This window comes from Chrysochloris asiatica, unplaced genomic scaffold, assembly GCF_000296735.1.
Source record: "Chrysochloris asiatica unplaced genomic scaffold, ChrAsi1.0 scaffold00014, whole genome shotgun sequence".
In the NCBI taxonomy this organism is placed as follows: domain Eukaryota; kingdom Metazoa; phylum Chordata; class Mammalia; order Afrosoricida; family Chrysochloridae; genus Chrysochloris; species Chrysochloris asiatica.
The window spans coordinates 29,109,861-29,125,468 of record NW_006408532.1 but is presented as its reverse complement, the minus strand read 5'-3'; positions in this window follow the sequence as shown (position 1 = coordinate 29,125,468).

Genomic DNA, 15,608 nt, shown 5'->3' with positions numbered 1-15,608 from the left:
GCTGTCTTCCAAATTTTTTTACATAGACAAGTGAGGGCCTCAAGTGCTGCATCACTTTATTGAAATATTTCAGTTGATAGTCCATCAATTCCTGGAGTCTTATTTTTCATCAATACCTTCAATGCAACTTAATCTTCTTCCTTCAGTATCACCAGCTTGTGATTATATAGTATCTCTTGTAATGACTGAACATCCACCAAATCACCTTCTTCCTAGTCTGTCTTAGTCTAGAAGTTCTGCTGAAAGCTGTTCCTTATAGGTGACCCTGCTGGTATTTAAAATACTGGTGTCATAGCTTCCAACATCACAGCAATATACAAACCACAATAGTATGACAAACTGACAGACAAATAGTGGAGTAAAACATTAGCAATTATTATATTATTTCTACTTCTTAAGCTTATCAGTTTGAATTATATTAGATCCAAAAAGGATTTTTCATTGAGAACGTAACTGATTGCCTAGTTCCAGAACACAGTATATATGTGGGTAACAAAGATTCCTACTCTGAGATGTAAATCAATTTTCATTGACATTTGCCCAGTTTACTCATTGTTGTTGTTTAGTGCCATTGAGTTTCTGACCCATAGGGACTCTGTATAGGGTATCTGAGAAGCGGCTAGTGAGTTTGAATCGCTGACCCTGCAGTTCAAACCACCTTTGTAGTCTAATGCATTAACTCACAGCGCCATACCAGGACTTCAGTAACACATTAAAAAGTGGTTATTGGCAAAAATTCATTTATTTGCAAATAGCCACTTTCTATCAGAAAAAGTAAAACTCTTAAATTTTGTGAAGGCATAGATTAGCCATTTGCCACGTTATTAAAAAAAAAAAATTATTTTAGCATAGAAAATAGTGAGGCAAAGCAGCAATTTTCCATTAGCGATACTTGAGGTGTAAAGAAAATGTGGCTTTTTTGTTGTTGCTGTTTCCTAACTCATGTTAAAAAATTTAGGGATTACTTTCCAAAGGAAGAAAACATTTATATATAGCAGCAATGCAAAGTCACTCATGGAATGGATAGGAGAATTGGTTTAACATTTGAAAAGACTAGAAACTTGGAATATAATAAAGCTAGCAATAAGCATTTGTAATTTGAACTTTCCAAGGAACTTTCATAACCTTTAGCTCAACTGAAGGTCACAAAACATGAAAATTAGGGGAAAGGAATCATCTTTATCTGTAAAAAAAATATGTTCTTTTTTGAAATAAAATAAAATATTTTTCTAATTAGAGTGCTAACATTTGATTCTGTTGTGAAATTTCTGTTGTGAACTTTTACAAAGGTATCAAAAAATGAAAATAGTCCTGAAAACTCATTATATAGATAAACAAAACGGACACAAATAATTTCTCCAAGAGTATTCAAAACATACATAAATTATATTTTATATAATAATTTATAAACTCCTGTTTTTCATTCAGCAATGTGCCATTTATTTCAACTACTTAGATAAATACTTCATGCTTTTTAAATGGCTGTTCACTGATACTAACGTTCAAAATTCATTACATATACTGTTTTAGAATACTATGAATGTTGAAAGTCAACCACCATGAGATGAGGTGGGTAGGCCTTTATTACTATTTAGGTAATAGTATATGACTAGGGTTTTAGCCTTTAAAGTTAGTCCCTCCCTCTAATTTTAAAGTATGTTAGAATGTAAATATTTGATGTATGTTAAGAGATGATTCTTTTTATTATTTTCACGAAGCATAGGGTTAAGTTCTGTGTAAAGCTCAAAACAGTTTTTCACAATAAAATAATAAAATGGAAGTTAAAAAAAGTTTCTTGAGTGAATTTTCCAAATGTGACCACTCAGTGTAGAAAAGTTTTAACAAAAACTGAATTTAGGGATAGTATTTGGCTAAGAAACATATTATAATTTGGCCACTTTTGCGAAGTACAATTTCCTTCAAATTTCTTCTTTGTAAACAGAAATTAATTTGGTTTCCCAAAACCAACCTCATAATTACTGAGATGCAGTAAATTGCTTAATATGACCCTTCTGGCCATAGTCTCTGTGCTTTCCACACAATGATTACATGGGGCTGGTGTGGTGCTGTAAGGCCAGCAAGCACTGGGCTGCTTACCACAAGTTCAGCAGTTCAAACTCACTAGCTGCTCCTTGGAAATTCTATACAGGGTTGCTATTAGTCAGAACTACCTCAACAGCACTTAACAATAACAACATGCAAATAAGATGCTTGTGGCCAGCCAAGGGGATTGGATGGGCTACTACTAATAATGCAAATATAGCATAAAGTGCATGAAGCCTTGTGGAAGTGGGGCATGCAAATAAAGTGTATGGAACCCTTACAAAGAGATTGGTCAGTTTTGCCATCCATTAAGCTTTAAATGAGCCATCCCAGAAGCAGAAAGGAGAACCTCAGGATTACCAAGACAAAAGAAGAAGCAGCAGAGAAGCAGCAGCAGAGAAATCGTGACAGAGGAGATAGTAGAATCAAACCAGAAAGAGACTAGCAGGAGGTGACACAGTGGACTTCCTGGCCCACACAGTGAGAAAACTGAGCACCTTCAGGCAGTAGACTTGCTGGTGGAATGGGAGGACTCCAGACATTTTTATCAGTGGCGCTAAAAACTTTGGAACACTTACCCAAGCAGGACAAATGCTGAGATGGCCCAAAATGCCCACCTGAGGGCCAGAGAGAGACTTCACTAAGAAAAAACACTCCTGACTGAAAAACTGTAGCTGGAGTCATTTTCATTCTGAATTGTATAAGCACTGAACAGCAAGGTTGATTTGAACTGTAAGGCTGGTGGTTCAAACTCACCAACTGCTTCTTGGAATCCATACACAGGGTTGCTATGAGTCGGAATTGATTCAACGATACTTAACAACAACAACAGCAACATTTCCTCCAATAAGCTCCATATTCATGAATTCTGTCTGTGACTTTTGTGTGGCCATTGCAATAAATCATTAAATTCAGCAGAGAAGTAGAGAATGCCACGGGAGGGACAGTTTTTACCAGAACTGGTAACAGTTGTTGGAAGATGGAAACATGCTTGATGTTCCCTTGGTGGGAATCAGATTTGGGCCATTTATCTTGATTCTCCTTCCTTTTTGAGAAGTTCAAAGAGGTCAGACACCACCCTCATGCCATTCTTACAATTGCTAAAGAGAACTGAACTATTTTTAAGTTGGTAGCAGAACCTAGCCTGAGTCCTTTTTGTGACCTTTGAATTTCTGAAGGATAAATCAACTTTGGGCACCAGGCTACCTTTAAAAAAAACCAAAATAAAAAAAAACCATATTGAAGTCTAATCCTGATGTAAAATATCCTAAAATATTTCTTAGATATCTTTCTCATTTTGTCAAATGGTTTCAAAATGCTCTGTGGACACTATCTCATTAATTCTTAGAGGATCCCTGGGCAGCAATTGTAGTAGAGGTTTTCCTATTACCATCACAGTTCCAATGAAATGGAGACCCTGAGAAGTTCAATGACTTGCCCAAGGTTATATATAGGCTAAGGATTAAAGAGTAGACAGATTCAGAATGTGGGGCCCTGGGCTTCCTCTTCCATATGAGACTCTGTCTTGGCAATAAATAACATTGGTTCTGGATGCTGACTCTCATGTTTTATGCAGCAGAAATTGATAGGAATTTCTCTATGCTATAATATTTATTTTTAACAGAAGTTGTGTATACTTATGAAACAAATGAAATGCAGCTCTCTCCACCCATTAGTTTTACCCCTTTTAATGGTCTTTGCAGATTGTCTTGTGATTGGTATGACTATGGAGATTGGTATTTATTATTAAGGAAACCAAAATGGCAGGATTTTCTCATTCAAAATTTCATCACCCATTTCACATAGACAGGGGCAAAGTTTAGATAAATTGAATAAAAGAATCCTGAAAGTTTGGCAAACTTGGTGACTCATCAGAAAAATCAGATTGTATGGTGTTAATTATTCTAAATCTGGTAGAGACTATTTCAAAGCACAGCACACTTAGAAAACAGACTAGAGTTTTTGTCCTTGAAGTTAGTTCACTTTGACTATTTTAAAGTTTGTTAGAATGTAACATAAAATAATAATAATAATAATGGGCTTTCCAATGCTTCTTCCCTGCATGAAGTCATAATCCTCTGTTTGTGGCATCACAATCATTTCCATAGCAACTGATGGTGATATCAGGGCTCAAGACTACAGTTTCAAGAGGGAAAGGAACTATAGGGACAGATAACCTCTTGAAGATTGTCTTCTCAAGCAGATGTTCCTAAAATAAAAAACAATGAATGGAAAGATTACACATGTTAAAGGAAAATCATAATTAGAATGTAGATGCTAATTAAGTAAACATTGAACTAATAATCCCATTTTTAGAATGTTGTTGTATGTTCTAGTTGATTCAGTTCTAGCTCATAGCAACGTTGTATAGATTTTCCAACAGTGGCTCTTAAGTTTGAACTGCCGACCTTTTAGCTGGCAGTCTGGTATGTGGAAATGGGAAAATGAACAAAAAAATATCAATGAAAAGATAGTGTATGAGCAAATCTATTTAAAAATATATTTTATTGTGTGTTTGGAGAAAATTTACATAGCAAATTAGGTTCGCATTTAGCAATTTCTGTACATATTTTTCAGTGGTATTGGTTACATGATTCACAATGTGTCAGTATTCTCATTATTTCCATTCTGGTTGTTCTGTTTCCATTAATCTAGCTCCCTTGCCTCCATTTACCTTCTCATCTTTGGTCTAAGGAAATGTTAACTATTAGGTTTCATGAGGTAATTGTTTAGAGGACCATGGTACTTACGGGTTGCTATTAATGCTGTCAAGTTGGTTCCAACTCATATAGATCCTATGCATCCTTAATATTGCTGATGTTCCTAGTGTTTGACACACACTAAAGAGATTATTTCTAAGCATAAACTAAATCCATGGAAAATATGAATTATATCTTCTTCTTAAGGTACTTTAAGGAAGGGATGTATTAAACCAGTTTAATGTATTAATAGTATAAGAAGTTTAGCACTAATTAGCAGAGCAGAAATTAACTATCACATATTTTGTCATGAGCTCATTCCCTTGACACACAAATCATGATTTATGTGTTTCAGATTGGTTTGATTCATTTCAAGAGTTGATGGACGTGAATATTGAGTATATTACAATAGAGTATCGACTCATGCTTTGGTTAGATTAAAAGTAAATTTACCGTTGTATATGGAATTTGTACATAGACCAAGAGGCAGTCATTCAAACTGAACAGAGGGATGCTGCATGGTTTAAGCCAGGAAAGTTGTGCATGTGTCAGGGTTGTATCCTTTCACCATACTTATTCAGTCTGTACGCTAAGCAAATAATCGGAGAAGCTGGACTATATGAAGAAGAATATGGCATCAGAATTGGAAAAAGACTCATTAACAACCTGCAGTATACATATGATACAATCTGGCTTACTGAAAGGGAAGAGGACTTGAAGCACTTACTGATGAAAATTAAAGACTAAAGCCTTCAGAATGAATAACAACTCAAGATTAAAAAAAAAAAAAATTACTACTGGACTAATATGAAAAAATGGATAAACGATAGAAGTTGTCAAGGATTTCATTTTACTTGGATCCATAATCAACATTCATGGAAGTAGCTGTCAATGAATCAAAAAAATGTATTGCATTGGACAAATTTCCCTCAAAAGACTTGTTTAAACTATTAAAGAACAAGGGTGTGACTTTGAGGAGTAAGGTGTACCTTACCCAAGCCATGATAGTTTCAATTGCTTCATACACTTGTAAAAGCTGGACAGTCAATAAAGAATATGAGAAGGATTAATGCACTTGAATTATGGTGCTTATAAAGAATATTGATATCAGCATGAACTGCTGCAAGACCAAACAATCTGCCATGGAAGAAGTACAGTCAAAATGCTCCTTAGAAGAGGTCACAGACTGACTTCATCTCATATACTCTGAACATTTCATCAGGGGACAGGAAATGGACAAGGACATCATGCTTGATAAAGTAGAGGGTCAGTGAAAAAGAAGAAGACCCTCAATGAGATGGATTCACATAGTGACTGCAACAGTAGGCTCGAACATAACAAATATAAAAGTCGCAAGGATAGCACATAGCTAGGCAATGTTTTGTCCTATTGTACATAGATAGGTTCACTATGAGTCAAAACCTACTCCATGGCACCTAATGACAATATTGCTAAAGTAGTAGCCAAAAGGTAAGAAACGAGTGGCAAGCAACCTCTAAATTAGCCATTGGTGATCCCTGCCTCCTGGTATACACATCCTTATACCATACCCTTTGAGTGTGGATTGGACATATTAAGTCACTTCTTATAATAGAATAACACAGAAGTGATGGGCTATCTCTTCCAGAGTTAGGTTATAATAAGACTATGCATTTCATGCTGGATATTTTTTTAAGGTACTCACTTTGGGGAAAAACAGCTGCTGTGCTTTGCTAGGATAATGAACTGTCCCAGTTTTCCTGGAAATTTTCTGTTTTTAGGATGGAATGTTCTGTATTTGGAATAGTTGCTCACTTTACCAAGAAGCCCTTGTAAGAGAACTTGGAATTTAAGCTGGACAGTGAATAAGGAAGACCGTAGAAGAATTGATGCTTTTGAGTTATGGTGTTGAAGGAGAATGTTGAAAGTGCCATGGGCTGCTAAAAGAACAAACAGATCTGTATTAGAGGAAATGCAGCCAGAGTGCTCCTTGGAGGCCAGGATGGCCAAACTTCATCTCTCATACTTCAGACATACTGTCAGGAGGGACCAGTTGCTGGAGAAGGATATCATGTTTGGTAAGGTCAGAGAAAAAGAGGAAGATCCCAGGAAGATGGATTAGCAAAATGGCAGCATCAATGGGCTCAAGCACGGCAACAATTGTGATGTTGGCCCAGGATCAGTCAGTGTTTCGTTCTGTTGTACGTAGGGTTGCTATGAGTCGGTGCTGACTCAATGGCACCTAATGACAACGACGACCAAAACCTATGAAAGTGAGCTAGAGAAAGGCCCAGCAGACATTTTCTGTAACCGGTCAAATAATAAATATTATAGGTTCTGTGGTCCATAGGTTTCTGTCTCAGTAGAACAACTTTGCTGTTGTAATATGAAAACAGCCTTGATACTGCATTAACTAATGACCGTGGCTGTGTTTCAAGAAGACATAATTTGCTGTCTCTTGTTTTAAGGTCTTTCAAGGAGTCCTGGTGTGGTGCCATAGGAAAAACACTAGACCTCATAGCCTGTTTGAACCACAAGATCAGCAGTTCAAATTCACCAGCTGGTCCTTGGAAACCCTACACAGGGTCACTGTGAGTTGGAACCGACTTGACGGCGCTCAGAAAAAACAACAAATGATCACTTGATTTGAGTAAGCTTGGAAGCAGATTCTTCTCGAAACAAACCTTCAGATGAAAACAGACTCCCAGCCATATCTTGACTACAACCTCCTGAAACAGCTTCAGGCAGACATGCTGAGATAAACTACACACAGATTCCCACCACACAGTAACTATGACATAGTAAAAAGTTATTGTCTAAGTCACTAATTTTAGAGAGATTTGTTATGCAGCAATAGATAACTAAACAGATGGCTTGAGTAGATGTATCATGGAGGCTTGGAAAGAATCTTGAGTCATTAATCACAATTTATTTTTACTTTGTGCTCCATAAAGGACTCTTTCTATAAAGTCTTTGAGAAGTTATTATTCAGACTGTTTCAACATTTCAAATTAATTTGTTCTTAGGGAGCTTTTTTTTTTTTTTCATTTCTGGCAATTCTAATTATTTAAAACACCACTTCTTGCTGTTGAAATAAGGGATAACAGCTTTCATGTATGTGGAAAATCATGTATCTGCTGGTCTAGCTCTGATTCTGTTAGCAGTGATTTCCAATCTTTGTTAGTGCACCTACGTATAGTATTGGATACCTAAAGCAGATTATTTCTTTTTTAACAACCACATAATCTATATAATCAAACTATTATCAGGAATTGATAATGACTGATCAGCATTTCTTGATTTGATCTTCAATTTTCAAGCAAATAATACATTTGAATTTTAGAGAGTATTAAAATTCTGTAAAACAGTTCATTTATCAAGTAAATTTATACTCACCAAACAAAAGCAGTACACTTCATAGTTGACACTCTGTTACACCCTTTAAATCGTAAACAAATGTGATCTAAGTAATCACATTTCTTGTTGTTAAGTGCCATAGAGTTGGTTCTGACTCATCCCAAGCTTGTATAGAGTTTCCAAGGAGCTGCTAGTAGATTTGAACTGCCGACTTTGTAGTCCACAGTCCAGTGCTGATTCTACAGCACCACACCAGGAGTCCCAGTAGTTACATGTTGTTTTTAAATGCCATCGAGTCAGTTCTGACCAATAGCAACCCTGTATAGGATTTCCAAAGAGCTGCTGGTTAGCGTGAATCTCTGATCTTGTGAAATCAACCACCTTTGCAGTCTAGGGCATTAACCCAGAGTGACACAATAGGACCTTATAGACAGACAAAAATGCTGTAGCTCAAGTTCTGTTTATCTTTACAAGCATTATGTACCCAATCCTTACTCATCAAGGAGCTTTGGTAGCATAGTGGTTACAAGTTGGACTGCTAATCTCACGGTCAGCAGTTCAAAACTACCAGCAGAAAGATGAGGCTTTCTGCTCCCAAAATCCTATGCAGGGTTGCAATGAGTCACACCTGTACATAACCATCACCACCACCTCATTTATTGACATAGTTAGGTTCCAAAACCTGAGTTATTATGTGAAATAGCTAGTGGTTACAAGTCGAACTGCTAACCTCAAGGTCAGTGGTTCAAAACTACCAGCTAGGAGAAAGATGAGGCCTTCTGGTCCCATAAAGATTTACAGTCTCAGAAACCCTATACAGGGATGCCATGAGTCGGAACCAACTCCACAGCACATAACCACCAGCACCAGCGTCATGAAAGAGTCAGGATTCATGCCTGAGCATCAGTGGCTTCAATGACATACTCCCTCATTTTATTAACCCCTTCCACACCACACCTTCTTTACCACGATGGAACACCCCCTTGGGTGGGGACCTCACTCATCCTACATCCACTATGGCTCCACAACCTTATACAGCCCCCTTCTCTCTTTCACCTTCCTGTCTATTGCGAACAACCTCTCCAGGCCTCCTGGGACAGGTTGGCAATTATCTCTCACATGGCCTGTTTGTTCATTACTGGGGCCACAGTCACATTGTCGAGGGTTGCCTGCAAAGGACACCTAAGTCCTGGTTGTGGTGCCACATGGGGACAAGCTCAGTTTTTCAGTGTTGTAAACAGAACATGTCAGATAACAAGATAGTAGATAATTGAAGAGGAGGTGTACTAACATTGTTTATTCCAAATCTTTTGTTTTTTATTACAGGAATCTGTAACACCACAGCATTTGGAACAAACATTTGTCCTAAAGCAAACTTGGATGGTTCAGAACCATTAGGAATTTAGTCTAGGAACAAATACCTGTTACTGTGTCAACCTGTGTTTGAAGCTGGGATTCCTCCAAATTTAACTTCCATGTAAAATATAATTGCTTAATTGCTTAAGATCTAGTATTAAGCTGATATATGTGTAGGTATTCATTCTCAGAAACCCAGTACAGGGTCACTATGAGTTGGAACCGACTGCACGGCACATCACAACAACAACATTGAAGGAAGAAAGAGGGGCTTTCCCAGAGAATATACCTGAATGTTGTTGTTGTTGTTGTGATGTGCCGTGGAGTCGGTTCTGACTCATAGCGACCCTGTACAGAGTTTCCGAGGTTGTAAATCTTTACGGGAGCAGAACACCTCATCTTTCTCCTGCAGAACAGCTGTGTAGTAGCTTTTAAATTCTTGTTTTAAACCTATACCAGTTGTAAGAAAATGATTTTACTTTGTGATACATACATACATATATAAAACCGAAAGATTTCACATAACAAATATTTTATGACACACCACAATATTTGTTATTCTGTTCTAGTTACTATCCCAGTGTTTGTCAAGACTCACTCATTTGATTGTATTAACCACTATTAGGTCACACCTAGCGTTTGAAAAGGGAGCTCTGGTAGCACAGTGGTTACGAATCGGGCTGCGAACCTTAAGGTCAGCAGTTCAAAACTACCAGGCGCTCCGAGGGAGAAAGATGAGGATTTCCGCCCCCTTAAAGATTTACAGCCTCAGAAATCCTGTACAGGGTCGCTATGGGTTGGAACCGACTGGACGGCACATAACAACAAATAACAACAGCGTTTGAAAATGAGAACACTGTGTGATGATGGAGGGGGCTGGCCCCTGAGTCCCGGCTTTGCTCTCCATGAACCCTTCTGACCACTCCCTTTGGACCAAGACCCCGCTCAGGATCAGCGTACCACAATCCCAGATTTAAGGTTTCCCCAGATTTTGCTGCCTGTGGGTGAGATTCGGACAAAGGCAGACAGTACATGCCATCCACTTCAGTCCTATTGTTGTGGTTGTTAATTGCCTTCATATGTATCCTGCCTAGGGTTTCCTTGGAGCGCTGGTTGATCTGATCCGCCATCCTTGCAGTTAGCAGTTTAGTGCTAACTAAACACATACCAGGGAATGTGTCTTAAACCAACCTCACGGTGGCTCCATACAATAAGCTCTGGGATTGTGAATAACAAGGTCCACGGTTCAAGCCTGCCAACCCCTGCCCGGAAGTTGTAGAACCTCGGAAACCCTATACAGGGTCCCTATGAGTAGGAAACAACTCCATGGCACTTAACAACAACACCTTCTCTGTTGGCTTGAGATCACACCCTGGTGGAAAGTGCCAAGGCTTCACTAGGACCGATATGAGCTAAAGAATACCCTTGGGGGCTAACCCTCTCTGTCCTCATCCATGCATTTGATGATTGCTCTGATTATTCTGTTTTGTTTGCTCTCCATCCCGTTGGTAAGAGAGGAACACTGGACAAGGAGCATGTGAGGTCAGCTGTGTATTGGCCACGTTTACTCACAGCCCAGGGAGGTGAATATCCCACATCACACAGGGCCACATTTAGCTCTGTCTGGAGCAGAGTGACAAGTAGGAGCTGTGGGAGTCAGACTTTGTAATAGCCTGATGGCGGCATGGCCCCTGGCTTCCACAGGAGCGTGTGATTGGCTTGTTTGAATACTGTTGCTCTGTCAAGGACCTGAAACCTGTGAGAAGAAGCCTTGTTAAGAAGGAACTGCTCTAGGTCCATAAGACAAGGAGGGTTGTTTGGTGAGGAGCCCTTACTATGGGAGCAGAGTAGGGAGAGGAACTTGGACTATTGGAAGCCCTCCTGGTTTCAGATGTGACCACACACATGATAATGTTGTTGAAAACTTCATATTGTGATTTGGTTGAAAGTGGACAGAGCAAAATGGTTTTACATCAACAGTTGAGACACTTTTGTTTAGTGACATTGATTACAACCACCACAATGTAACACCACTCTTCATAATTCCTCTCTGTATTTCCATTCATCCATCTTTCCTGACCTTCGCTGCTTTCTGAGCTGTATCTCTGAGCATATGCTGCCCTTTTGATCTGTGTGGTTGGTTCTTTGAGGAATGCATAACTTCCTGGTGTTATTGTTCACCATATAAGTCTATTTATCCGGTCTCTAAAGGAGCACTGGTAGTGTAGTGGATACGAGTCGGGCTGCTAACCTCAAGGTCAGCAGTTCAAAACTACCGGCATTTCTGCGGGAGAAAGATGAGGCTTTCTGCTCCTGTAAAGATTTACAGCCTCGGAAACCCTATGCAGGGTCATTATGAGTCAGACTTGACTCCATGGCACATCACCATCATCCTGTGATTGATTGCTGAGCAACAAGGGTGAGTTCAGTTCCAGGTTTGAAGTTTACTGCCATAGTTGTAGACATGACATTAATTTGCAGCTTTGTACCCAACATACATTTCCACTGTATAAATTGAGAATGTAAGACTGAAGAGGATTGTTGGCCATTGACTTAGCCAAAGTCACTTCGTTTGAGGTTGAGATAGCTAGGAATTGAACTCAAGTTGGACTGCTAACCACAAGGTCAGAAGATTAAGCCCACCAACTGCTCCATGGGAGGAAGAGGTGAATCAGAGCTGCACTACTAACCCAAGGTTAGACATTCGATCCCACCAGTTGCTCGGAGGGAAAAAGAGTTGGTTTTTTGCTCCTGTAAAGATTTGCAGCCTTGGAAACCCTCTACAGGGTTTCTATGAGTTGAAACTTCTCGACAGCACTTAACAGCAGTATTTGAAAAACACACCCATGGAAGAGGAAATAGCTGCACCAACTCTCCTGAGTCACAGCTGAGAATACACACTGAAGCTCACACAGGCAAGTCAAAGGTTTGAGGGAAGTTGAGAATGCACTTGGCTCCCACCTTAAAGCAGCTTGTTCTTCATTCATTTTTTTCTCCAGTAGTCACAGTTAACAACACGATCACACTGTTTTCTACTTCTCTGGCCTGCTTTCTCAGATATGCATAATAAGAAAAATGACTAGTACTAATGTCATTTTGTTAACTATGTCTATTATAGAGATGCTATGGTTCAGTGCTAATGGGGTTTTTGGTCCCTCTGAGTTCCTGATGTTGCATGCCGCAGTGATTTATGGAAGGCCACAGTGTTTTGCCGCAACAAAGGTCTGTCATGTTAAACACCCATCCACTCCCTACCTACTTTATTTTAGCCACATTCCATATTAATTTTCTTGTGGCTCAACTCCTACATTCAAACCATCACTGAATCATATTGACTCTACCTCCAAAATACACCCCAGGTACATTAACACATTACTTACTTCCTAGCTCCTACCTTATTTTAAGTCACCACCATCTCTTGCCTAAAATATTACAATTGTTGTTGTTGTTGTTATATGCCATCGAGTCAGTACCGACTCATAGCGAGCTTATGCACAGCAAAACAAAACACTGTCCGATCCTGGGCCAACCTCATTACTGTTGCCATACTTGAGTCCATCGATGCTGCCACTTGACCAATCTATCTCATTGAGGGTCTTCCTCTTTTTCTTTGACCCTCCACCTTACCAAACATGAAATCCTTCTCCAGTGACTGGTCCTTTCTGATAATATGTCCGAAGTATGAGAGACGAAGTTTGGCCATCTTGGCCTCCAAGGAGCACTCTGACTGCACTTCTTCCAAAACGGATCCATTGTTTCTTTTGGCAGCTCATGGCACTTTCAATATTCTCCTCCAACACCATAACTCAAATGCATCAATTATTTTACAGTCTTCCTTATTCACTGTCCAGCTTTCTCATAGCTTTCCTAATTAGCTTCCCTGCTTCTGGTGTTGCCCTCCTGCAATCCATTGTTCACCCATAGTTAGGTTTTTAATTTAAAATGTGAGTTAGGCAAGCTCATGCCCCTGCTTTAAAGAAATGTGATGGGTGTCACACACACACATACACACACATACACAAACATATACAAAAACGTGTGTGTGTGAAAACATCTCTCTCAAGCAGCCACTTTTCTCTAAGACAGACATTCCATTTGAAATACAAAACTTCCCCGGCTATTATAGTCTTTAGTTGTGTGTGGCTCTTTGTGGTATGTTTAAAGGAAAAAAAGAAACACACACAAAAAACAGAAACAATCAGTCAGTTGTCCAACTGAATCTCTGTCTTTCACACACACATACCTGCCCAGGCATACACAAACACCCACACAAGAGGGTAAGCCAAAAAGGATTGGTATAAACTCATAGAAACCTTTATTAAACAAAATTATCAAAATGTGAAACTATCGTTTCTCGACATATCTTCCATTTAGGTCTCTACTCCTGTGAAGGCAAGGTTTCCATCTTTCTAATTCTGCACACTTTAATGAAAACCAGGTCAAAATGGCAGTTTGGGCATCCTTAAGCCACTCAAATTGTGTTCTTTTTATTTGTTCTCTGAGTTTGGGGAACAAAAAGAAGTTTGAAAGGGAAAAATGTTGGCTGTAAGATAGATGGGTAAAAGGTTTCCCCATGAAATTCTCATTGGACCACCTTTGCTATCCTAGAAGAAGGGTTATTGTGACGTAAAAAAGAATTCCTCAATACAAAATTCCTGGCCTTTATCTTATCAATGCGTTTTATTAAAACTTCTTCATAGTAAGTCCCCATGATTATTCTGTGTCCTTCAAAAATATCTAGCAAGAGAATCCCTTTGGGAATACCCCCCCCAAAGTTACCATAACCACATAACCACTTGAACTGACTTCTTGCCTTGAATTTTATTGTTCAGGAAAGTCCCCTCAAAAGCTACTGTTTTGATTGTCCCTTTTTTTTTTTTGATGACTCCCAAATGAGACTAAGATAAGAGTATTACTTTAAAAATACTTGGAAACCCCAGTAGCAATATGATTATTCATACCCACATATAATCAGTGGCTTCTAAATCCTAAACTTTAATATAGTTCCCAGTGCCTACCTGATCTACCCCTTGCTTCTATGAGTCAGAGCCAACTCCGTGGCATATAACAACAATTACAACAACAACTGTGTAACACAAACTGGTATCATCACTGCTGCTTTCTAGAACTCATACCTTAGCCACTACTGCCCCATCCCACCTGTGCTTAATCCACCCTGGGGATCCCAAGGTGATCCTCTGAAGGACTGGGACCTATCCATTCTTCATGTCTAAGCTCAATACCTTAAGTAAGCCTGCCTTAACCCACATGCCCATGCTGGGTATTTCCTTTATCATATTTACCACAATCCAAACTCATCTTGGCTGTTTATTTATATTTGTTTAGTACAACGCTCCTCGTTAGGCTATACAACATTGTAAATCATGTTCTCCATTGAATTCCAGTGCCTACAACAGTATGTATTACATGGTTGTTGTTGTTGTTAAGTGCCATGGAATCAGTTCTGACTCATAGAAACCCTGTATGGGTTTCCAAAGAGCAGCTAGTAGATTTGAACAGTTGACCTTGTGATTTAAAAGTCCAGCGCTGATCCTACATCACCACACCAGAAGTCCATGTTACACAGTAGACTCTCAATAAATATATGAAAATTAAGATTTATTTTAACTTAATATGTGCTTTGTTCAACTGAAGCTGAATGGTATTTAAGCAACTTTTTTCTGCACTGATATAATTACCAAATCCCATTGTGTTCTGTGCTTTTCTCAACAGAAAATTATTCTCATAAAATATGAAGATGCACATAATTTGTCAAATATTTACAAATGTTCAGTCTTCAAATGATGGAACCAGTGGAAATGGAATAAAGAAAATGTGCATGATATTTTCCCTATTTAGTAAAATTAGTGTAGATTAAATATTCCTAGTATTTAATACTAATTAAATACATACTAATGTTTGTAGATAATTATTTTTTCCAGTGCATATAGTAACAGATAAAAGTATTCTGTTTGACCTGTCAATATTCTTTATTGCTCATAGTACCTGTCAATCTCCTTGAGTCAAATACAAAAGACTGTCAAACAATAGTCTAACTGCACCTTTGTCAACAGCCCCTCCCTTTTGTGTGTGTGTGTGAGAGAGAGAGACAGGGATTTAATTTTACAAGCTGCAAAACAGATACAAAGATTAGCTTGTCCTGGTTCACACAGA